Below are 27311 nucleotides of genomic sequence, written 5' to 3' on the forward strand. Positions count from 1 at the left end.
ATGACTGGCTTAACACGCTCTGCCCAATGTTTATAAATAGATCCAAATTACTGGTTGTATTCCTTTTCAAAATTCAGGTGCAACTAATATACATGTATTGCAATGTCTTTATTAGAAAGGGATGTCAGCCGACACGTGTTTCGACAAACGTCATTTTCAAGGCTGATAAAATCATCCAATAGTTGATAAGATTAACCAAAATGAAATTTCCATGAGTATAATACAAATAGCAAAAGCAATTTAGACAAAAAGTCCCAACCACTATTTGTAAGTTGTTCACAAAAAGGCAATTATAATGGATTTAACAAATTATTTTATACCCCATAGTTTGTTTCAATCATTTGTGTAGTTTTGAGGGTTGCAGGAAGAACAAAAGAAGAAGAAACACATAGCCTAATAAGCTACTGTCACTTGATAATTGATCATTAAAACAAAATGGATTAGTGTGCAGTGAAGGCGCAATGTGATGGTCCAACGGAAGTGGCCTATGGCATCCCAATTGTATAAATGAATACCAGCAAAGGGTGAGGTGTACATCAAAATTAACATGATTATCTCCTCCAAAAGCAAAGCCCAGGATGCACGTGTCCTTCTATTCATCTAAGGAGCAACAGCCAATTAAGATTAAGGCAAATGGAAGCCAAGTTCACCCTCATATCTGCCATAATTTGTAGAGTATAGCTTGCGATCTATGTTAAGCTTCCAGTGGTTGCTGCATGTAAGCATGTAGCACAAAACACTATTTTTTATTTTTATGTTTTGTTGCCTTTTTTGACAACCACGTTTTCATGATATTTTGATGAAATTGTGATGCTGGAAATGCATTGGAGGGACAGGGCCTCCGTATCCTTGTCCTTTATTTCTTTTTATTGTGTGTTCTGTCATGTTTTCAGTGCAGGAGTTCATGTGGGACTCCTGGTATTGCAGCTCTCTTTTGGTTTGGTGTACAGACCCATGGGATACCCTTATGGCACCCATGGGTGGGGGTACAACCCTGTGCCCCTAGTTTATGTTTTTGTGCATCTGTGGGTTGCCCACAGAGCAGGGTATGGGCTGGTGGCAGCTCCGTGCTGAATTGACTGGTGCCCTGAGCGTCCTCCATTTTGGGATGCCCAGGCCCTGTCATTGGAATCGGTAGATTCCTGATGATGACAAGATGGCCCCCGTGGCCTCTTGCCCTCCATCGCCTGTTATCTTGATCTTCCCGAAGTCATGGGAAGTCCTGACTCTGTCTCTTCCCCCCTACTGGCTGTTGGCTGGAAGTTCCATAAATGGTAGTGTGCGGAAGTGTCGTGCAGAATGGCTGGAGCCTTCCCAATGACCGTATGTTGTGGGTACACCTGTGGGTGGGACCTGGGTGAATGGAGTGTGTGACAAATATGCACTTCTTGTTGTGGATGTCTAGTTTCTGGTGTTTGACACAATGACTGAGACAGCCCTGCCCGAAACTGGTATGAATGCAGTGGGGAGTGTTGAATGGCTGGGTAATTGTCCCAATACACATAACTTGTTGTGAGTGTCTGGAGAGAAGTGAATGGCCTGAATGCACTATGCACCTGATTGGCTGCCTGCCTGCATGAATGCCCTTCTGACCAATTGGTTGCCTGAGTGTTGACCCAGCAGAATGAATGGGAGATCCACTAGTATATCTGGGGGCCTCTCTGCTAGAATTCATGTTCAGAAGATGAAGTCCACTACGACGATTAACTGGAGTAAACTTGAAGCTTAACCTCGAAGCCCTGCTGGAAGAGACGTTTTGCTGCTGCTCTACTTCGTCGATCTGAAAGCTGCTGTGCCTCCAAGGACTGACCCAGAGAGGACCTGGTAAGGCGCCCTCTTCCCGAGCTACCAGGGACCATCATGCACCAGCTGATCTTTGCCAAATCACCCTGGGAGACAGACCTATGACAGGCTGCCGACCGAAGACGGGGACTGCCGTGGAATCCCAAAGAGAAGCACCCAGACTGTTGTCCGCCACCGTCGACGACAGCCATTGCCGACCAGAGCCGCCGTGCTCCTGTTGCCTAAGAACTTTCGATTCACGGATGCGCTCATCCGCACTACCGCCCGCCTTATCCCGCTGGAGAAGGCCAGGCCGTTGACGCGCCGAGGAGCATCCGCCGGTTGGTTTCCCGCCACCCAAAGACCACAGACGCCAACGACTCGACGCCCTTGCTGCGCTCTTCAAACTCTTTGCGGTACAGAACTATCGACATCGAGGTGCCCCGCACGCCTCTTTCTTGCAGGACGTTTACGCTTCCCCCTCGACGACACCACAAGGAAAGAAGCTGCCACTTCACTGCCAGAGTTCACCCTGTTCTTCACCGACTCCTGCCTTAAAGGAGGGCACTCAAGAAGGGCTGTCGATTCCCCAAGGGGGAAGGCTACAATGCCAGGTACTTTGGGGTTGCAGAACTATTGAAAAGACTCTTGTGAACAATATATGGACTGGGCTTGTGATATATCTTTATTCTACAGGTTGCCCAGGTGGGGGGATCTCCATACAGAACTGTGTCTCGATAACAGGGCCAGTATTCTGCTAATTGTTCTAACCAACTGCTTTCCTCTTATATCTTTTGTTGGTTTCCTTTACAAACTGATTTGTGTGACATTGAACCGTACAGTTGATGCACTTTAAAGAGATCTAATAGTAATTGTGGTACCACATAGAACTGTATATTTGCCATTATAGATAACCAAGTACAAAGTGAGTTATTGTGATATTGTACATATCCTTGAATGTTAATTATATAAAGACTGTGTTTTAACTAATACAGTGTGCGGACATTCCTTTGCAATTGCTTGGGGACTACACTGTACTTAAGAACCAGACCGCATCACCGCCTGAGAAGCTAAGCCTTGATTGCTCGACCACGTACCAATAATAGAGAATCTTGGCTGGGGTCCTCTGTGCCTCTCCTCTACCATATAGAGAGCAGGAGTAGAGACACCCCCCCTCCGTCCTTTACGCTGGTGGCAGCGGTGGGATGCTTATGGTTTTAAGAATCAGTGTATAACCGTGCCACTTACAAGGATATCTGCACTTTGTTAAATTGAGGTTTAGTTGCTGTGTACAAGATGACTGCATTACAAGCAATGGAATCTATTGCTAATGGTAAATTGACTAGGATGAGCTTAGAGGCTCTCCAGAGTGCTTGTGAAGCCAGGGAGTTAGACTTTGTGGATAAGTCTAGGGCTGAGCTGATAGCTGCCCTGGTGGACTACCAGACTGATGGTGAAACTCTTGAAGGGGGGATGCAACCAATGAGGACTTTGCCCCTTGGGTTGTTGCTGAATCTGATTCTGGGAATGCCACCATTCCTGCTGCCTCTGTTCCAAACTCCAGCACTGCTCTTCATTGGAGCTACAACGGGAACAGTTAGCCTTTCAATACAAAAACGTGGCAACAGCAGCTGAAGAAAGAGGAGTTGGCACAGCAAGTGATATTCAGAGATAGGGACACTGAGCACCAAAGAATCCAGCTAGAGAAAGCTAAAGTGGAGACTTCAGCTGAACCAGTTGAGAGTGGCAGGTCCCCAGCCACCAGGTTTATGAAAGATTTGGTTGGTGTGTTTGTGGAGGTTTCTGATAACCTCCAATGGATTGAAGTGTTTGAAATGGCTTGTGCAATTCATGATGTTGATAAGAGAGATTGGGCTAAGTGTTTATTAAGCAGAATGCCTCAGACTGGATATGACTATATTCTGAAACTGAGTGTGGAAGAAAGGGTCAGTATGAGTGCATGAAGTCTGCTTTGATTGCCAAGTTTGGCAAGACACCTACCCAATACTTTAAAAGGTTCAGGGATTTTAAGAAAAGAGAGAATGTGTCTTGGGTTGACTGTGTGAGTGCTGTGCACATGAACATGATGGGGTGGATTGATGGTTACAAAGTGAAAACGTTTGTTGAATTGTCCCATTTTTTTGTTTTTTGAGCATTTTTCGGAAGCCTGTTCACCAGAGTTGCATCAGTATGTTGCTGACCAGAACATTTTGGATCCCTTTAAGCTGGCTAGGTTGGCTGAAAAGTGGGTCTCCCACCGGGTGTCCCCTAAGGACTCAAGTGGGAAGGACAAGGACAAAGAAAAGGGGACTTCTCAGAGAGCTGAGGAGTCCCAGAAGCAATCACAGTCGGGTAAACCATAACCTTCCTCTCCTAAGAGCCAGAAATCTAGTGGGGATAAGTCATCTGTGGTGGGGAATAAGAGTAGTGGTCCGCCTGCTGTAAAGCAGGGTCCCAGTGGTTCCAGTACCGTAACCCGCACTCCCGGCACTTGTTGAGATTGTGGGGCTCTGGATCACAGAAGGGTGACCCCAAGTGTAAGGGTAAGGCACTTGGAGTCCAGGCTGTCAGCCTGAGCTACCCTCACCCCATATCTGAGGTGGAGGCCACTGCCCTCCCCTTCTCTACAGGGATCACCTTCAGTGCTCCTGTAGAGATTTCCGTAGTGTCCCTTGGGGCCTGGGACCAGTACGCAGAAGTACTGGCAACTATCCCACAGAACACCTGTAGGTTTTTGAGAAGTGTCCTCTTGTGTGGCCAGCCTTCTACTTGTTTGCGCAACACTGGTGGCAAGCATGACAGTGGTGGACAGGACCCTGATCAAGCCAGAGGACTATGTAGGTGCTCCTCTGCGAACCACCCGGTTAGCTGGTGGGCCTCCCAAATTATCGCTTGTAGCCTTAGTCAACATCATGATTGGAGACAAGATAACAAAGCTTTCGGTCCTGGTTCAGGACAACGTGCCTGCGAACATCTTGTTAGGTAACGATTTGATCGAGATGGGGATGATCACGGATGGTCTACCCATGGCTACTGTGGCAGTCACCCAATCACAGGTCACACAGGGTCCGGCTGCGAGCCCGGTACCCTCGCTGATGGGGAAACCCAAGGTGCGAAGGAAACAGAAGAGTAACAAGGCCACCTCTGTGGAGGGGACTCCTGTTCTTCCTGCTGTTCCGACAGCACCCATTGGGATCCATGCTCCGGACAGGTTGGGTCCAGTGGTGAACCCTGTCTCAACTCCTGTGGAAGAAGAGCCAGAAGACTTTCCTGTGGGAGAGGGACTCAACCCAGAGGACCACCCCGACCTTCAATGCTTGTTAGCTGAAGGGGGACCCTCCCGGGCAGACTTCTGTAAGGGCCAGAGAGAGTGCCACTCTCTTGAGCGTCTGAGGAAACAGGCCCTGTCCCAGGCACAAAGAGAAGTGCCTAGGACATTCCAAATCTATTGGTAGGGTGAGCTCCTTTTTAGTGAGCCCACTAAGCCTCAACCTGGTTCCCTCAAGAGGTTGGTGGTACCTCAGGTTTACATGCCCTTCCTGATGCAATTGGCGCATGAGGTGCCCTTAGCTGGCCATCTTGGTACCAAGAAGACTAAGCAGAGGCTCTCTGCCCATTTCTACTGGCCTCGGATGGGAGTAGAAGTGGAGTCCCACTGCAGGACCTGCTCAACTTGTCAGTTGTCTGGCAAGACTGGAGACAGTGTCATTTCCCCACTGCAACCATTGCCAGTGGTTGGCACACCATTTGAGAGGGTGGGCATTGACATTGTCGGTCCCCTTGACCCTCCCACTTCAGGTGGACATCGGTTCATCTTGGTCTTGGTCGATCATGCCACCAGGTACCCGAGGCTATACCCCTTCGGACTGTTACTGCCAAGGTGGTTTCCAGGGCTCTCATGAACATTTTCACCCGTGTTGGATTGCCTAAGGAGGTTGTCTCTGACAGAGGATCCAACTTCATGTCTAGTTACATTAAAATCATGTGGAAAGAGTGTGGGGTAACCTACAAGTTCTCCACCTCTTATCATCCCCAGACCAATGGTCTGGTTGAGAGATTTAATAAAACTCGCAGGGGCATGCTAGTCACTTTGGGAGAGCCCCTAAGGAGGAAATGGGATCTCCTCCTGCCATGCCTGTTGTTCGCTTACCGAGACGTACCTCAAGAGGGTGTTGGTTTCAGCCCCTTTGAGTTACTCTTTGGACATCCCGTGAGGGGGCACCCTTGCCTTGATTCGAGAAGGTTTGGAAGCCACCCCTCCAGTTCCCTCCAAGCAAGAGGGGGACTATGTGTTAGGCCTCAGACGGAGGATGACACAGATGATGGGTCAAGCAACAGCAAATTTCAAGGCCAGCCAGGAATTGAACAAATACTGGTATGACCTTAAAGCCTCGCAAGTGGATTGGACTCCGGGACAGGAAATCCTTGTGATGGAGCCTACCAAGCCTAGAGCTTTGGAAGAAAAGTGGCCTGGACCCTTCAGGATCATCTCCAAGATGGTTGAAGTCAATTATATGGTTGACATGGGAGTCCTGGGGGTAGCCCCTCAGGTATTCCATGTTAACAGGCTCAAATCTTTCCACAGGCGAGCAGAAGTCTCATGTCTCTTGCTAGCTTCAGAGCAAGAAGAGGATGAGAGTGAGCCCCTTCCTGATTTGCTGCATAGCAACCCTCAGGATGGCTCAGTGAAGGGAGTACATTTCTCTCCCGATCTGACGACAGAGCAGCTGAGGACCTGCAGGGCTTTGCTCCGGCAATATGCCTTTCTGTTTTCACTGACACCAGGCCTTACACCGTGGTCTAGGCACCAGATTGACACTGGTGACAGTGTGCCTGTCAAAAGCAGATGCTACTGTATGTCAGATACATTTAAGAACCACACCTAGGCTGAGGTTGCCAAGATGTTGGATCTGGGTGTTATTGAACCCTCAACCATTCCCTGGTCCAGTCCAGTGGTCCTTGTCCCCAAGGCAAGTTCCCAGGCAGGTACCAAGGATTGGAGATTCTGCATGGACTACCGAGGAGTCAATGACATCACCAGAACTGACGCGCACCCTTTTCCCAGGGCTGATGATCTTGTGGACACCATAGGTGCTGTCAAATTTGTGAGCACCTTTGACCTTATCTCAGCCTATTGGCAAATAGCTCTGATGGACCATGCCAAGGAAAAGACGGCATTCTCAACACTAGAGGGACTCTACCAGTTTTGGATCATGCCTTTTGGGTTGAAGAATGCCCCTGCCACCTTCCAGAGATTGGTCAATCATGCACTCAGTGGGCTGGAGGCCTTTTGTGTGGCCTACTTAGACGACATTGACATCTACAGTTCCACCTGGGAAGAGCATTTGACACATCTGGATAAGGTGTTGCAGGCCTTGAAAAGGGCTAACCTCACTGTCAAGGCCACCAAGTGCCAGATAGCTCAGGGGAAAGTCACGTATCTTGGTTATGAGGTAGGAGGGGGTCAAATCCAAGCTCTACCCAGTAAAATACAGGACGTACATGACTGGGAGACTCCTACTACTCAAACCCAGGTGAGAGCCTTTTTGGGCCTCACTGGGTACTATCACAATTTCATGACGACTAGGGAACCATAGCTGCACCACGGAAAGCTCTGACTTCACCCAAACAACCTAGGAAGGTTAATTGGACTGAAGACTGTCAGAGGGCCTTTGATGGCTTGAAAAAAAGTCTGTGGAGGGCACCCGCGTTGTGTGTGCCTGATTACAGCAAGTCCTTTATCGTTCAAACTGACGTCTGCGACACCGGAATTGGAGCTGTCTTGTCCCTTTTAGATGACAAAGGAAGAGAACATCCGATCATATTCATCAGTAGGCAACTTAAGGGTAGAGAAATTAGGAGGGCTACGGTTGAAAAGGAATGTTTTAGTATCGTTTGGAGCCGTAGGCGTTTTAGACCCTACCTTACCGGGTCTACCTTCAAGGTCCAAACCAATCAAAAGCCCCTGAAGTGTCTCATGCAGATGAAGGGTGAGAATCCGAAGTTGCTCAGGAGGTCCATTAGCCTGCCAGGGCTAGACTTCACCATAGAGCACAGACTAGGGAAGAGTCACGATAATGCAGATGGCCTTTGCAGAAGCTATGTTGAACGTCTGGATGAGGGTGTCTATCTCGTGGGAGATTAGGCACCCTAACCTCAGTCTGGGGGGGGCACTGTGATGCTAGAAATGCATCAGAGGAACAGGGCCTCCGTATCCTTGTCCTTTACTGCTTTTTATTGTGTGTTCTGTCTTGTTTTCCGCACAGGAGTTCATGTGGGACTCCTGGCGGTGCAGCTCTCTCTTTTGGTTTGGTGTACAGACCCATGGGATACCCTTATGGCACCCATGGGTGGGGGTACAACCCTGTGCCCCTACTGTATGTTTTTGGGCACCTGTGGGTGGCCCACAGAGCAGTGTACGGGGTGGTGGCCGATCCGTGCTGAATTGACCGGTGCCCTGAGTGTTCTCCATTTTGGGATGCCCAGGCCCTGTCATTCGAATCGGTAGATTCCTGATGGAGACAAGATGGCTACCGTGGCTTCTTGCCCTCCATCGCCTGTTACCTTGATCTTCCCGAAGTCCCGGGAAGCCCTGACTCTGTCCCTTCCCCCTGACTGGCTGTTGGGTGGAAGTTCCATATATGGTAGTGTGGGGAAGTGCCGATCAGACTGGCTGGAGCCTTCCCAACGATCGTATGTTGTGGGTACACCTGTGGGTGGGACCTGGGTGAATGGAGTGTGTGACAAATATTCACTTCTTGCTGTGGATGTCTAGTTTCTGGTGTTTAACACAATGACTGAGACAGCCCTGCCTGAAACCGGTATGAATGCAGTGGGGAGTGTTGAATGGCTGGGTACTTGTCCCAGTACACATAACTTGCTGTGAGTGTCTAGAGAGAAGTGAATGGCCTGAATGCACTATGCACCTGATTGGCTGTTTATATGCATTTTTCAGTGAGTTAGCAATTTACTGAACAAAATATATGCATACCTGCACTTTGTGTTGCTAGATGCAGGTGTGGTTGAATCTGGAAGTAGCAATCTTAGAGAGTTTTACAATACTTTGTGATGCAGATGCTTGGGAATCACAGGAGACCTGTAATCTGAGTGTTGAACAGTACATCTGCAGTGTTGAACTGAGATGACAGAGTTAGATGTAGAATTATTGGGTGTGGTTGGTGGATGGGTGTATGACTGCTTAACAGTAGCCAATGAGAGAGTGCTGCAAAAAGTGAAGTGGAAAAGAAAGAAGGGCTGCCCTGTTTTACAGGGTCTGTGGACACCGTGGTAGTCTGCGGACAGGGCGTGCCACATACAGGTCTTCTCAACATGCCTGGCAGGGAAATTGGACAGTGGGGATTAGCCAATCAGATGCTCAGGTTGTGCTTCATAGGAAGAGAGGGTAATACTTTTTTTCATTGTTGTGTGGGTTTAAGATGGCTGTTGTTACAAAGATGGATAGAGTTAGAGTGTGGATGGTGGGAGATTCCTTTGTAAGTGATCTGCAGAGGTATGCAGATGGAAGTGGCCTTTCTGGCAATCTTGTTTTTTTTCCGGAACTGGAGGCTTTGTGGTGCAGTGTGCCTGGCCACAATTTGCAAGGAACGCTTGCACTTTCAGAGATATGGTCACTGTCAGTACTCCTGATGTGCTTGTGGTGCACTGCGGGGGAGTGCATTTGGGTTACATCAGTGCTGCATGTCTGCTCAGTGCACCAAAGAACTTGGTCAATGCATTGATGCTGCTATTTCCCAGTGCAAAAGTGGTTTTCTCATACATACCACCTAGAGCAGTGTGGAACAACCCCAATGACTTTATTCCTCAGCAGAATGCAGGAAGGTGTCTTGTAAACAGAGGCATGTCTTCATGCCTGTGTAATGCTGGGATATTCTCTTTCTAGAGTGAGAACATTAATTATGACAGTGTGAACGTTTTCACTGCAGATGACATTTCTTTGTTCAATGTTGGAAATGCCATTTTCCTTTACAATGTAAGGGATGCTTTGAAGTGGTTCATGTAAGCCTGTAAGGAAGAGAAAAAGAGAAAAGGCCCCCATTTTGTTTTTTAAAAAAGGTGTTTGTTTACAAGCACCTAAAAACAAAACAAAAAAGGCTCTTTTCAGAGCCACCACTAAAGAGCAAATATCCTACCCTGGGTTACATTTCTGTCCCCACCCCATTGAATGGGACGATATGTCTGCGGATACTACGGTAGTCCGCGGATCACAAGTGCCACATTTGGGAATTTTGAGGATGGCAGGCATAGAAATGTGACTGTGGAGGCCAGGGAATTGGCCAATAAGGTTTAATGGGTGTGGTATGCAAGCAGAGAGTGTGGCAGAAGGTCTGTTTGCTGAGAGGAGTGCAGATAGCAATGGCTATGGCTGTGTCTTCTAAGAGGTAGAATATGTAGGTTTTGGGGGACTCGTGGATCCACTGGTCGCAGGTGTATACAGAGCACTGTGGAGTGGCTACACAACTTGGATTTGATCATGTTGATGTGCACTGGTATGGGGTGTGCGGCAACTTGCAGCCACTTTGTGTCACTTTGGTGCTGTGTCATCATCCAGCCATTATTATCGTTCATTGTGGAGGGAATAGTTTAGGTCATGTAACAGAAATTTCACTGCAGTTTGCAATGAAGGAGACATTTGGGACAATGATGAACATGTTTCCGCATTCACAAGTATTTGTTTCTCGCATTTCCGACAGACAGATGTGGCTGTGCTCCACTTTATTTGGTCCACAAATGGGGAAAGCGAGACACAATGTCAGCAAGGCTGTTTGTGCATTTTTGAGCGATGTTGGTATGACCTCTTTGCACAATGAAAACATAACAGCACCAATATTTTTCACAGAGATTGAGTACGTCTTACTAATGCTGGTAATCAGCTTTGTTTGCACAATTTGCAACATGCTTTGCAGCCCTTTCTGCAAATATAGCAAGCATTTCATAGTAGGTGTTGCCTACTTTATCTCAAAACCTTAAAAAAAAACCTTCCAAACAGAAAAAAAACAACAAAAAAGGCTCTTTTCAGAGCCACCACTTTCTCCCACAAAAGACTGCACTGGTTTACATACTGCCACCACCCCCATTTTTTGGATGTCCGCATACTACCCTGCAGACTCTGCAGCCTGCGCAGGGGCCTGACCCATTTTTTGGTACCTCTATTTTTCAACTGTGAAAGGTGGGTCTGAAAAGAGCTGTCTTTTCAGGGATGTTTGTGTTTTGTAAATATTTTGGCTTTTTTTGGACATGACACAGAAGGGAGGGGAGGGAAGGGAGGGTAGGGAAGGGGCACCAACCACAGAGATGAAGGGGCAGGTGGAGAGAGGAAGATGTTGGGTGGGCCTCACTTAGGTAAGGGGCAATCTTTCTTGTGCTCCCAGAGCATAGCCTTGAAATTACTTTGAAATTGTTTCCCCCTACAGATTACTGCATCACAGTACATACACAGTACAGTGATCCTGAAAGGCAAGGGTCTACAGCGTTATGTATGGCCTGTGAGGCCTGGTCAATGATCCGCTGCTCCTCAGGAGTGTCTCTTGTGGTGACAGGAACAGATGCAGAGGATGTGATAGAGGAAAATAAAACTACTACTGCCTACTACCGAATGGGATGACCCTCCAAACTGCTGCCTTGTGTTTCAACCTCAGGTGTCACTGCATGGAGGTGGTCTTGTAGCTGTACAGCCCATGCAGTCCACGACTGAAGTGCAGCGAACCGTGGCAGCATGCACCTTGGGTACCCCCCAAACAGTGGTAAAGAGCCTCCACACCCAAGACTCATGCTGGCAGATGGTAGTAGGGACTTCCACTACCTCATCCTCGTTATCTTCTTGATCTCCCTCTGCATCACCACGCCTGTTCCCCTCACCAGGCTCCCCAGAAGGGGGTGGTGGCAGTGATGGGGCTGGTGGTGGTGCTCAGGCAGAGGCAGCAGCAGTAGCAGCAATGGATGCCATTATCCAGCAAATCAGCAAACTAGCAATCTGTAGCAGTGCTCTGTCTTTGTCAGCCCTTAAACAATGTTTTTTCACTGAATATATATACATACACACAAATACATATATAGTATATCTCTATATATATTTATACATAGTATATGTAAGCATGTATAATACATACTTACATAGAAAATAGTGAATGTATAATTTCCAATGGATGTGTACAAAAGTTAGTGGCAAAGGTTATTTTCTGAAACATAATAGACAATTCAGTATTACCTTAATGATGCTATGTGCTAGTGAGATAGTTTTATATATATGTAATTAGACCTACAGGAGATGTACATTTCATAAATGTAGGAAATGTAAAACTCCTAAAGGCCTTGTCTAAGTATAAGAGATGCATAGAATGAATATACATCTTCGATACAAACTGGACATGTATGTTAAAGAGATGTGTATTTCTTGGCTTGACCTCTTTTCCATGGTGGTATGTATGAAGACTGTATTTTATATGAGCCTTCATATGTATATGAGTTATAGCAGATGCAAATTGCACATATATACCAAATGTCAACCTCTTAAATGCCTCCTATATGTATAAAAGCTCATATGAACATTAGATCCCACTTACAAACATATAGGAGGTGTATAGGACATGTGCATGCTATACATATACACCATACTCTCACAAGGCAACCACTTACACACACAAAACACTCATGCACCATACAATACACTCACTTAGGCCTCATAAACCTATCCACTCAAACTTACACCGCACAATCTTACACCTCACAAATATACCCCAAGCACACTGACTGTGCATCACTTTTAAGCTCTTACAGCACACACACTTATGGCTCACACTCTTACACCATGGTTCCTTAAAAAACACAAGCTCACGCCATGTGATTGTATGCCACATGCTCTTATGCCATGTGCTTGTAGGTCATGTGCTCACACCCCACACACATACACCACACTCTGACACACTCTTTTGCCACATGCTCTTATACCACATGCTCCTACACCACACACTCTTATACCATGCTCTCTTGCAACACGCGCACTTGCACCATCCAAATTTACATCACATACTCCTATGCTACTCATTCTTATGCCACACAATCCTATGGCACATTCACTTACACCACACACTCGTATGCCATATATTGTTATGCCAAACACGAGTGCCTCAAGCTCTGATGCCCACACTCTTACTATTAAGGCACACACTCTGCTAACACACATTCTTATGCAACACCCTGTTATGCCACACACTCTTACACCACATGCTCTTAAGCCACACACTCTGGCACATATTCTTATGTCACACACTGCAACACCACATGCTTTAATATGTCATGCTTTTACACCACCCACTCTCATGCCATGCAATCTTACAGCACACACTCTTATGGCACACACTCTTATGATGCACACTCTCTTATGGCACACAACTTAAGCAATGCACATTTACTTCGCAAGCTCTTATGATGTACACGCTTAAACCACATGCTCTTATGCCAAACACTCTTATGCCACACATTCATATGACATACACACTCACACAACATACACCAATAGAACATGCACTCACACGACGTGCACTGATATGACATATGCCCATATGCCATAAACGCAGCATTTACACGCCAGACACTCATAAGTCACCTGTTCAAATATCAAACACTCTTACGCCTCTCATAAGCCATGGCCTTATATACATTACACCATATGTCATAGCTCTATGCAACATACACATGTGAAATAGAATTATACCATATGCACTCATGTACCATACAGTCATTTGCAATACACTCTCATTACTTACATGCTCCACAAAATCATTAGCTATATATCCATATGTTATACACCAGGCACTCATACATCACATATCCATATGTAGTATGCTCATATACCAAACTCATATGCCACTCATAAACCTTGCACTCATATGCCATACACGTAGATGTCATGCACACAACATAAACATGACATAACCAAATACAGAATATACTCATACTCAAGACATTCACATCACATATGTCATATACTCACATGACCTATGCAATTTAGTCATACAAAATACACCATATACTTATACGTGATACCCTCATACCCAATGTGGGGTACATTTAAGGCCTAAGGCAGAAACCCCATACAACAAAAACTGCATTTCAGTAGTTACCCAAAAATGGCTGTGCATTTGTCTGCTGAGCACATAGGGGGCAAGAGTTGAACACATCCACCCCAAGAATAGCTGCATTTTCTTGTCATTCACATGAATCCAGAGAAAACAACTGAAATCCAGAATGGCTGTACATTGCTGTTCTGTCATTTAAACATTCAAGGCTGCAGAGGAAAATCATCTGCATTTAAAACGACATCGCATTGGCGCTACTTTCATTCTTAACATTGTTCTATTAAAACACAGCCCTGTCTGTGTATTTCATTTTGAACACCATCAAATAAGGCCATCTCTTGCAGAACTGCATTGTTTCATCAGTAAAGGTCATGAAAAGCAAAAGAATTTTGCTTCAAGTCTGCACGGCTTGGATTTACTTTTTGTAAACAAACCAACACACACAAAGTACTTCAAAGGAAAGATGTGCTCCTTTGCTTTGTGTCAGTTACCAAGAAACCATTTTCAAGCATATCTCTGTGTCTAAAAAATGCCTTTCAGAAAGTAAATGCAAAGGAAACTGTGTGCAGAGAAAAAACGCATCTGGTGAAATCAACATGAGAAACAAAAATGAACACATGTAAATCCATTGTTGTCAAGCATAAAATGACCTTGGAAAAGCTAAATGTGAAATAATACTGTAGCTCACACAGAAACACAAATATACATGTGGGGAGGGGGGCTGCAAAGATATATATATGGTGGTCTGTTTCTCCCCCAAAAAAGACAAATAATCCTGCTTGAGGCCCAGGGGCCTTGTTCTTATGGACCTGCCAGTGTGATGATTGCAGATTCTCCCAGACTGCCAGGAAGAACTGCTCCCAAGGAAAAAGGATGGGGGAGGCCCTGTGCTTTGCCTCAGAGATGTGATTTCCTCCCCATTCATCCCCAGTATCAACTGAAGGACTTCAAACAGGGAGTCATGGGACCCCTTGTGCAAGATGACCGAGGGAAGATAATTTGGATTGTGGGGGTGGCAGCGCCACCCACTTCTTGGGCAAATCTACCTCATTGACAATGTAGAACATTTATACTTTAAGACATTTTTTTGCAATTTGAATAAGCAGCAATGTGATATTATGACAGTTTTAATGTGATTTTTGGACAAGCATAATAAGACTATGTGCAGCTCTCTGGCACGTTGTGAACTGAAATGGTAGGGAAAATGCATTTCTGGGAGGCAGCATAAATGTCATAGATATTAAACTTGGGGAAACTATGCCAAATACTATTATGTTTATGTGTAGCCATTTGTAGAATTTTAGATACGTTTCTCCTGAAAACAGCGAAATTGTGCCGAAGGACAAGGCAACATTGCACAGAATTGGCGTTCGAACCGGCATATTCCTTGTAAAATATGGGATCTGCCCATCTGATTTTTTATGATGGTGACTATTGAAAATATGATGTTTTTGTTCCATAACCTATTTTGGGAAAAGTCATAAAACACAGACACATAAACTGATGTCACTTCCCCTGAACCAATCAGCTCGGGCAGAGGTGGGAGGCCCGATAGGCTGGCCTGTCCTAGGCTAGGACTATTTCTTGGGTGCTTCCGCCCATATTGTAAAATTCTATGATGTCACTCTAGCTAATTAAAGGGTAGACAGGGAGACACAGGGAGCTTCAGCATTCAAAATTCACCCTTCAAGATTCCATGATGCCAGAACCAGGTCCAGAGGCAGCTGATCCCATCCAGGCAGTACACCTATTCAGAATCACATTCATCCCAATAATCCATGTTGAAAGGAGGATCCCTTCAGGAGAATCCAGTGACCAGACTCTTTGCCCAGCTGAATCATCCCGCTGTCCACAGTAATCAGACTTTGCCCAGCCATGCCCTACCAAGAGAGCCCAGCTGACCCAGTAACCAGATCTCTTGACCCCACTGCTCGTGATCAGATCTGTGGCCCTGCCATCTAGAGACCCTGCTGGCTATCCAAATTACCAAACCCAAGCTGACCATGTAATTACTCCATCACACAGTACTCAGAAACTGCATATCCCACTATTTTACCTTGCATCCTGTTAAAACCCTATTCAAATCCCATTAAAACCCTAGTCATTTCCCAAATTACCAGTATCCTCTGTTCACCCTTTTTCCCTAGAAGAATATGGGTATGTCTATATCTGTTAGCATATTTGTTCTTCATTTTCTAGTCTATATCCCCAGTATCATTTGGAATAACTCAATTAATCTCAATTAATCTCCATATAAATAGATTCACAGTGATTTGGTTGTTATTCGAACTCAACCTCTTCATGACAAGTGCATTTCTTTAACAATTATAGTCTTTAAAATATAGTCTCAGTAAAACGCATTATTGTGCTAACAAAACTGATTTTGCCCGTGTATTTGCTTTCCTTTAAAAAATTTGATTTGCTTTTCCCATAAAAAACCCATATCTTTTTTTTTTATTATAAAACTACAGTTCAGACAATCAATAACAAACTTTTGTTACATTAGTTTATCCTCCTTATTTGAGTTTGATTTTCTCAGAAACTCAAATTTTATTGACTGAAGGGTTTTACCAGTCTATATACTCGACAAGCTTTTCACACTTTGTGAGACTTAGTCGTGTAACACAGCCTCAGGAGGGTCAACTCACAGGATCATGTCAAGAAAATTGATTAAGCTACATGATAACTTGATATTTTGGCCGGCTAGGACAAGTTCTCACCAATCTTCTGCTTCATATATTTGTGGTTTGTAAGTTCCCAAATGCAGTTCACGCTGAGTGATAAGTGCAGTACATTCATTTATTAAATGTTTGAGAGACTCAATTCCTTCTGATTCACAGAATCTGCAAATGTTGTCAGTTGTTTCCTCATTTCGTCGATCCCAGAGCATTTCTTTGGTGTTCAATGCATTTAACCTGAATCTTAGAAACTGATTCCTATGATGGCGCGAGGGACAGTTTAGTAAGCACTTTGTTGGTTGTGTAGCTTCAAAGCTCCTATAGATGCTGGAAGAATAGTTTTAAGAGTTAGATGTTGGTCGTTATTTGAAATCCAATCCCAGGATTCCAACTTTTTTTAGCATGTTGTGGGCATTTAAGTAACTCTTTTTGGCTTATATTGGCAGCGTCCATTATTGCTTCCAATTTTGATTTCCAGGATCGAAAGATTTTTGATTGCAATTTCCAATGTTAAAGATACGATATGCCGGAATGTGGGAGCCAAGAAACAATTCATGTCTCAACGCCACCATTGAGATGTATTGAGGTAGCCTCAGAGCTCGTCTCCAGAAGTTGCCTTCTAGTCGTTGCCACAGGCGGTAATCAAGATTCCAACGTGATTCTGCACCAAATGCAATTGTAGGGACACATTCTGAAGATAAAACATCATGATTGGTGCAATAGAGAATTTTGCGTAGTCTTTATTAATCTTCGCTCCTTGTAGGCCCAGTTTCGTTATTCTATTTGTGAGATTGTTGATCCATGTTGTTTCACAGATCAAATCGTTGAAGATTATTCCCAAATATTGAATAGATTTTACGGTGCTTAAACAATTATTTTCAATTGTCCATTTACATTTTTTATCTTTGTTTGAGAATCCTGTTCCAATACACATTATCTTTGTTTTTTCAGTATTTAGAGTCAGCTCATTCATGTGAAGATAGTCATTGAGACGATTCAAGAGAGGTTGTAGACCAATCTGAGTTTGGTCAATTAACACAATATCATCTGCATAAACAAGACAATTGATTAAAGTACCGTTTATCTTCGGGGGAAAGCTGTGGACTGATGCAAGCCATGCAGGCAGGTCCGCTATAAATAATTTGAAAAGATCCGCGGCCAAGGGGCAGCCTTGTTTGACTCCCTTGAACGTAGGTATAGGCGGGGTCAAGTCACCTTGATTATTCACTCTTATTTGAATAGTTGTGTTGGTGTGTAGGGCTTTGATTGGTTCTAGGAGCTTAGCAGGGCAATTCCATACTAAGAGTTTGGCCCATAGTTTTTCACGACTGATGGCATCAAACACCTGTCGCAGGTCAACAAATGCAAAGAATATTTTTGTCTTTGACTCTAGGGCGTTTAGTTTTAGGATGTTCAGTAGGGTAAGATTTACTTCTACACCTACTTTAGCCGTGAATCCAGTTTGTCTAGAGTCTGTTAGCCTTGCTTCAGCTGCCCATGCAACCAAATTCTGTCGAAGATAAGAGCCAAAGATTTTTCCAATGGTGTCAAGTAAGACTATAGGACGATAGTTTTCCGGATCGTCTCTACGCCCTTTTTTGTAGATCGGTACTACAGTTGCTTTTGACCATGAGGATGGTGTAGTCGTGCTTTTGCACACTTTCTTAAATAGACATTCAATAAATTTGGCCCATTTCTCTTTGTGTTTCTTTAACATGATGTTAGAAATTAGGTCTGGGCCTGCTGCTCTCGAGCTTTTTAATTTTTGGATAGCTAGTTCAATGTCTTTGCTTGATGGTGTTATAGCCCATGTTGTCGCAGAATATTATACTTCTTCTGGAACTTTATGATTTGGATTCTCATATGCTGTTGTGAAATATTCAACCCAGGTCACACTGGGAATTTCATTTAAAGTGAAAGGTATAGATTTTGAGATTCCGTTGTTTGAGATCGCCCAGATGTCACTCGTTTTTTTGGTGATCAACAACTTGAGCATAATTTCTGAGCGATTTTGTTCAATTATCACGACATTAGGTCTGAGCCAGTGTCGGTATAGCTGGCGTCTTTCTCTGACTTTTCTTAATGTTGTGTCCGGGAGGCACTTTATCTTCTTTATCGATCGCAGGTCTTTTCTTAGTGCCTTTTTGCCTGTGCAAATTCATAGCTAAACAGATTCATGGGAGTGTGCCCTATTATTCTAGAATTTACCCGTGTCATCATGAAATCTGTTAACAAAGGTGAGTATTCAACATTGTTTGATTGGATAAGGCCAAGGCACAATTTTTGAATTAAAATGCCATTTGTTGTCAGGTGGTTTCCTGCCGCATTTATTGATAGTGGGACTTCGTGTCTATCGGGTGGTTTGCCTCCTTCAAATTCGCAAACAAGACATAGCAAATCATGATCGCTGTTTTCCATCGAAAGTACATGAAGTGAAACCACTCTTTCAAAGACATTTCGTGAAGCCCAAAGGTAGTCCAAGGTGTTACTACTGTGCAGTCCTCTCCAAGTTGGATTGCAAGGCTGGTCGCCCTTGATTTTTCCATTGACCATATAGCAGTTCCGTAGTGCAAGGGCTTGTGACCAAGATTGACCTCTCAGAGCTACTTCAGTCTGAGGTAGCTGTCGATTTGTGTTGTTTTCAGAATCATATTTAAACCAGCTGCAGTTAAGATCTCCACAAATTATTACTGATAAATTGGTATAGGACAATGAAGATTCATCGATTAAATGTGTTACTGAATTGATGAAAGTCTTTGATGTAATCGTTACAGGATTCCAATATCCGTTGACCAATAGTAGATGGGATTTCACGGTCGTATTAGGGGAATCAATTTGCAGAAGAATTCCTTGTACAAACGGATTTGGATTGAATGAAGCTATAGGAGTCAGCCAGTTATGAATTTTCGATAAGATGATTAAACCTGAGAATGGATGACATCTATCGTTTTTCCTGTAGGGTTTAGGAAAGTGGCGAAACCGTCGCGTGTCAGCAGGTCGCGCAACCAGGTTTCTTGCAAACAAATTGCAAGAACACCATCTATCGGTTATGACAAATTATTGAACAGATGTGTAAATCCACGTATGTTCCATGACAACACTATCTGTTCAGTAGTGGACCGTGTGAATCATGGTTAGTGGCGAGTTCCGTAGGAAGATTGATTGCCATTTCTGCGTCCTGCCACTTTCTCTTGATTTCCAAGACCTATTCGAGATTCCTGGGGAAAGGTCAATGATTTTCACAGTGTAGCACATCGAAGTTCATTTGCTTCTGCATCGTTTCTTTCATGAGGAGGAAGTTGATCATTATGAGTTATTGACTCAGGTTGCAAGGTGATATCAAATCCGAAGACGATTAGCTCTTCAATTGCATGCAGTAACACATGTTTTACTGCAGGAGAGCTGATATGTAGCAGTACCTGGTCGGAAGTTTTCTCTGTTGGATACTGCACGATTTTAATATCATCAGACGAGATTGATCGTAGTTGAGGTATACAAGCAAAAAGTTTCAAAACATTTGCTCTATTTAAGTTGACCTTGTGTTCATCAGTCTGAATATTTTGTAGGCAGAGTTTCCATAGGCACACATTTTTATTTGAACTGTGCTTCCTTTTTTCGCTGATTCAAAGTTTGTTTTGGATTGAGCTTGGAACTTAAAGTTAAAGATTGAGCCGACAAAGCTTTACCATTTACTTTATTTGGAACATCACTGCTTTGATTGTTTGCTGAGGAAACGTTTGCGTTCTTGCGCTTTTCATATTGTAATTGAGAAGTTCCAGATTCATGGTTATTTATAGAAGATGCAAGTGAGCCACCTACTCCAATTGAATAAGTTGACAAATTGCATAAGTCGACAAGTTCTGCAGCAGTGCAGCTAGAAATACTTTTTTCGTCAGATTCTAAACAACAACGTTTTTGCAGATTGCTTGTTTTGTTGAGAACAATTTTCTTTGCCCAAGTTTGGCGCGGGTGCTGAATCTGGAACTTTCCGTGTTGAGCCTGTTTTACGATCCAACAGGCCTGGTTTTTTTTGGAGTAGTGATGTTTCTGATACATTTTTTCACATTTTGATGGGCATTCTTTTGAAGTTTGATTTTTGGTCCTTGCGTTGGTGCCTTTTTGTCAACTTTTTGCAGCACTGATGAATTTTCAGTCATTACAATGGTTTTTGCAGGGCCACTAAAAATGTTAAACAAATTTTGTGGGTTGCTATGTTTTTCGCCGGTTTCATCATGTGCAAAAAGCTGAGTAGAACTAGGGTCGCTTGGCAGTGTTTGAACAAGTGCCAAGGTGGCTTTAGGATAAATCAATTTGCCTGTCGCAGTAGAACTTGGAGATGAACCACTCTTAGTTGTCATCCATGAAGCTTTGTCGCTAGATGAAGCAACAGAGTTCCAAATAGAATGCGGAACATCTTCAGTTGTTGCAGATTGGTTTGAAGAGGGCTGGGGCTGCAAGTTCACAAGTCTGATGACACTAGAGTGTGGCAGGATGCGGGTAGACCCTCCCTCATCCTTAACAGGGACGAATTGGGATGTTCCCTTCTTTTCTTCATTGGTAACATTTTTTTGCTCCCAATGCACGGTTTCTAGGAGGCCTTCAATTAAGGTATCGTTTTGGCAATGATGCCAAGTAGCCAAATTACTCAAACGGTCCTGCCAACGCGTTGAAATATCTGCATCCCTTTCAATTTTTGCCTGCAGAACTCCGGTGAAAAGTTCAAGTTTTTCAATTTTTTGGACTAGATTAGACAACATTGCGCCTTGGTCACTGATTCTGCCATTTAGGGATTCATACAGTTTTGTGACAGGAACAAGCACAATTGAAGAAGCTGCTAAAACATTACTGTGAAGCTGGGTTAATGCTTCTACGGAGATGCTCAGTTGTGGAACAGAAGGAGCTGTGGATCCATTTTCAGTTGATGAAGAGTGCGCCAAAAAGCTTTTGGTTTTAGCATGTAGAATGTTTATGTTTGTTGGCCGAGATGGTGGTTCTTTTGTCATTGAGTGAATTAATTGTGACTTTTGCTCCACTACACGTCGTAGTCATTGTGCTCTAGCAATTGAGCTTAGATCTGCATTGCCAGGACATGGAGCCGGGCTGTGTATGCTAGTTTGAACAGTCATTAAGTTTGCATTGTCGGAGGTCATTTATGAAATTTCGGGGGGACGCGATTCTGCCACCTATGATGCTTGGGTCCCATTTGCACTGGGGTGTCTAAATTCCATTACATCGGCAAGCTTAAACAACTCAACAGTGGTGCCACTTTGAATCACTGCTTGATATGGAGTTGAATGAGAAGAGCGCGTTAAAATTTCCGATTTGCTGTTAGTTGGTTAGTGGAGTTTTGTGCTTCTGCACTTGGAAGACACGTTAGCTCGGCGTCACTGACCATAAATAAAGGGTTTGATATGTGAGTGAAAAGGTCAGGGCCTATGGTTGTTCCCGACATCACGCGTTCTTGGGATGATGGAAAATCAAAGGTTGGTTCAGTATTCACAATGCCACACTGGGTGCCTGAATCGGCCGTAGAAGCTGAGAAAATTGTCGTGCTTAACACGGGCTCAATCGAAGGAAACAGTGCAGGTGAGTGTGTTGAGTCATTACTTAGGGTGTGCTGGGGTTTTGTAGGCACAGGGAATAAGGATGGCAAAGTGGTTGACACAACACCGGGGCCCAAGTTCGTCAGGGATCTGTCGAAGACCGACCCAATGTGTCTTTGATGGATTTGTTTAACCAATTGGTTGACCGCACAATCAGTGTCAATGTCATGTTCTGACGCAGTGTTAGAGCCAGCGTTTTCAAAGACAAACAACTCTGTTTTGCCTGGGCACCGTGGCAACCCAGCATGTGTTACAAGAGTTTCATGAGGATCAGGGATTACTGAAGATTGCGTGGGAGATAGGGGAACAAGTGGAAGAACAAGTGGAGATCGACTTGCACACTTGCTTACCTTGGACCCCTCGTGCCTTTCATCGCAGTCCACGGGTTGATCATCTGCCGGTGCTGCAGAGTTTTCTTTCAAGTCTGGGGGCCTTCTGCGGTTAGTGTCATTTACACAATGAAGGAAAGCAGAAGGAAAGCAGGGCGAGGGACGGAGGAGCGGACTGGGGCAGACTGGGACTCTGCACCTGGAATCCGCACCGTGCTCTGCGCGTAGAAGGAGTATTTGAACACAAGATTGTTGAAAATAAAAACAGGACTGAACGTAGTGCAGCTCCTCTCACCACGAGTGAAACCAAGAGAATGGGCAGACTGGGACTCTGCACCTGGACTCCACCCATATCATCATTATCATCATCCCATAAGAGACCTCTCTTCCCATCAGTATCCTATCTGTTCTATGTCTTTGTTTCCCATCCCAAAAACCAATTTCCGATTTCGATTGCTAAACCCATTTCCTTAGCTGTTTGCAAGTTTAAAGTCTGTGTGAAATAGGAAGCTGCAATTCTGCTGCGTGTGCTTTTTGTTGCATTGTTTTCCCCCAAAATCGATTTCCTCACCTGTGTTCACGTTGCTTTAGTACCCTGCTCAGTAGCCTGTAAGCTTCCTTGTCTATTTAGTGCAGCCACACAGTTTCTATCCTATCCATCCAACCGCAAATGTAAACAGACCTCTAAGTAACCAGTGAAATTGGAGTGTGCCATTTCGCAAATTTTGAGGGTTTTTATTTTTGTTTTGGCCTCCCATTTTGGGATGGTGGGTCTAATTTAAAAACTGATTTTTTTCCTCTTCTTGCTGACTCCTTGCCACTGCTTTCCATCCACACACAATTTAGTTAGCAGTTGTTCGGGGGAGTGTTGCAGGGGGAGTGCATAACATGTGTGCCATCTATGATTTGCAGAAAAGTGATTTCATTTCCATTTCTATTTAAGGTTTATGTAGATTATGTCAGAAAGTTGAATTAATTGTATTATAAGATTTTGCATTTGTATTGCCACACCGTGGTGGCTGCGGTCCTAAATTTTGTTTTGCTCTGATTTTCATTTTGAATTCTAATAATCAATAAATATTTAATTGTTACACACCGGCCTGGTTCATGGTCCATTGTGACACAGGGTGTTTGTTAAGGTGGGTGTGAGATGGGTTGAGTGCATCTTCAAAAAAGAATCCAGGGTTCAAATAATAAAAATTCAAAAGGCGTGTTTTATTGCTCATCACCTTCAGTGTCAGTGGAAGAAGTCTCTGGCTGGAGTGTGCCGTGTCTTAAAATCTGTTACACTTTGGGGGCTTGTCCGTGATTGAAGTGTTTCCACCCATGACAGCTTAACACAGCAGCTAACTCATTGAAGGTAGTGATAACTTTGGTGGGTAGAAAACTGTGTTACACTGTAGAAGCACTATCCCAAAACTTATACCCTAGGTATCAGGCCTGTGTGTAAAAATAAAGTAATGTAACCCTAAACTAGACAAAAGCAGAGTACAGATTTGTCCTTGCATAGATAATTAAATAAAGGAAGAACACTCTTCATAATGAGCACCATAGAGATTAATATTGCTAGGCAGCACCTTCTGTCCAAACTATTCGTTAGAGGGGAATGGGCAGAACAGGAGCAAGGAACTTGGCCATCCAACATGATGCAACAGGTTACCTCCATGAATATGGATGTGTGGCAGGACAGTGGCCTGTAACCTCAAGCCTTGACTGAGTTGTATATGACTCCAAATATTAAAGAGGAGCAGCTTAAAATGGTCCGACTCACTGGCTACATATTCCTCCACATGGTGGTTGAGGAGGAAAAATATCAAGAAAGTGTAACCCGTGCGCAAAACCAGTCTGAGCTCTTAAACCAACCCCAGAGTGAATTAAAACAGGTAGAAGAAAAATTGCAAAAGAGCCAGAATTCTGAGGTAGAATTTGAAAACCACATCAAGCAGCTCAAAGAAGAGTTGACGGTACAATGACAAAGAATTTAGAACAAGAGGCCCAATTAGAGAGATTAAAAGAGGGGTGTCAGGAAAAGGTTGACTATACTAGGAAGTGTGCAACTTAAAAACAGACCTACAGAAAATAGAATTAGACCTGCAGGAACTGAATGAACTAAAAGGAGAATATGAAAAATGATTGGGGCTCCTGAGACAAGTAGAGGGTGCTCTAGAAGAGACCACCCAAGCCAAAAATGTGCAGAGTCAGATGTATCTCCTGCAACAAAAATGGTCTCAATGTTCCCAGGCAATACATGCAGCACAAAAAGACAATGAGGCCCTCTGTGATGAGAACAGGGAACTTCAGAGCCAGGTAGCAGCCCAAGGGAAGGTAACAGTGGTCAGCCAAGCCCTAATAGCAAAGCAAGAGGCTCAGGTCTTTGCCTACTATCAAGAGGTAGGGCCTGAAAAGGAAACATTTGGGCAGTTAGAAAAAGAATGTGCTGGGTTGAATCAAAAGTTGAGGGACTCAGAACTGGTAGAGGGTGGCAGGGCAACCCCTGATCACAGTATGATGCCCTCTGTACCAAGGGCCTCAACCCCATTTACCCCCGTGTATACCCATGACACTGCTCACTTCATGTCTACAGGTTCACATGAGCCAGAAACCATGAGACAACCTGACTTAAATAGGCCTAGCATGATTTAGATGACGGGTTAGCATCCATCAGAGACTGATGGGTGGGCGTCCCTGTTCAGGCACAAAAATATTATGGCTAAGGGATCTGACCAGGAAAGCTCCTATGAGGAGAACATCAGGGAGCTAGACCTGCAGAAACATAACCTACAAAGGAACCACTTGGTTTGCTTTGCAGAGGAAAATGAGTCTGATTGAGGCCTCAAAAGACTATTTTAAAAACCTACACCCAATCAGGGCAGTGGGGGGGATTCTCTACCAACCCTGGAAGCAGGGAGGAGTCAGAAGGCTACTCTCCTGTGCGAAAGAGGGAGTCCAAGGGGAGTGACACAGAGAGCCCAAGGCACAACAGGGAGATGAGACTAGGCCCCATCATTCTGGGAGAAACTCACAAACTCAAAGAATTAGGGAGCGACTAGAGGATAACGAGGGCACCTCAAACAGCAGCAGCTCTGAGTCTGAGGGTGAATGGACTCAGGTGCAGCGGCAAAAGAAGGCTAACGCGCAAAAGAGAGCTCCGGTGAAAGACCCCATTAAACAGATTAAAGCTATTAGAAGTATCTTGACTTTATAACACAAGAATGCCAAATATTCTGTCAGGGAGCATCTAGAGCTATATGAACAAATGATGACCCCTTTTGACATTAAAAATCATCAGAATTGTATAGAGTTTGCAAAATGCACGTTCTTCTCCAGAGTACTCCAGCTTTTTTGCTGGCCTGGAAGACCAGAACCATTCAAGGTGGTCCACCTACAAGGTGGCCATCTTGAAGGACTTCTCCACACACAGAAACCCCCAGGAGGCCCGCAAGGTGGCCTACAATCTGCAGTGTGGAGAGGATCAGGCCCAAAGAGAATTTGTTCAAGAGCTAAAACAGGCATTTGCACAAACTACTAGGTGGGTGCACACAAATAGTAGGGAATTTATAAATACCTATTTTCATGCACTCCAAAATATATCATGACACAATTGGTAAGGGATTTTCATGATGACAGGACTCTGGATTGGGTAATAGAGCAAGCTACCCAGATCTATGAGTTCCAAAAGCCTGTAGAAAATAGAAATCCAACAAAAAAACCCTAATCAACCAACACCCCCGCTGCTGCCGCTGCTGCCAAGGTGGAGGAGGTAAAGGTTGCCTCCGTTTTGCACCTAGAAATGGGAGGGCCTTAAAAATACACCTTGCCAAACCCACCCAAATCAGAGGCAAAGAAAACCATCCGATCAATCACAAGCAGGTGGTAGTCAGGTAGGGTACCCCACAAATGTGCCTTCTAACTCTGCCAACTACATCAGTCTCAGGTATAAGGGCAACAGACCCATTCTGGGGTACATGTGGACTCCCCCAGCCCAGGGGGGCAGTTTAATCAGGTGAGTACGGCCCCAGGGAACTTCCCTCCTAACTTCCCTCAGGAAGGCAGTAATCTTCCAAATTCTGGGTTACGTTTTTTTCCCTAGATAACCTAAAAACCCCAACATGCAGACAACCCCCCTTACTCTCCCTCCTTTCAGGAGTCCAGATCACCATATCCAGGAGAGGGGAGGCCAAGGTTGGAGGGCTACCAGTGGAATCCTCAGTGCTCAGGTTACTCCGGGAGAAGGGATAGTTTCCCTTCCCCAGAGCAACCCAGAGTTGATTTAAGGCCCCTGTACCAGCCGGTGCGGGTGTCCCAACTGGAGCGGCAGGTCCAGAACCTTCCTCAAGATCTGGGTCGCATGTTGAGGGCTAAGCAGAACCCTCAGATGAACATGGCGGCTCAGAATAACTTCAACCAAGGGTCTGCCACTCCGGAACAGTGACGGGGAGAGAACCCCGATAACCCACCGGTTCTGGAGGAGGAGGCACGAGAGGAAGGGTGATGTAAATCCCTAGAGGAAGCCTCCTTCCTCACCTGTGAAAAGCCCCTCGACACCCTGGAACCGGAACTTAAATCTCCTGCCCCCAAAAATCTGCCACCAAGGGAACAGAGGGTGGGTAGGAGAAACAAAGAGACCAAAAAGCCCCATTTTGTGGAGTAAGTCAGTGTCCTCCAGTTTGAATGGGAAGAATCCTTGGAGGATTCAGGGAAGAAAGACTTCTCCTTCAAGAATGGGGGAGTTCCTCCCAAAGAAAAATGGGTCCCAAAAGACCACAAACTAGACTGGGTAGGTGTGGGGACTGATCAGAATTGCCCATCCCTAAAACCCAGAAT

This window comes from Ambystoma mexicanum, chromosome 12 (genome assembly GCF_040938575.1).
Source record: "Ambystoma mexicanum isolate Mex_15411 chromosome 12, UKY_AmexF1_1, whole genome shotgun sequence".
NCBI lineage: Eukaryota > Metazoa > Chordata > Amphibia > Caudata > Ambystomatidae > Ambystoma > Ambystoma mexicanum.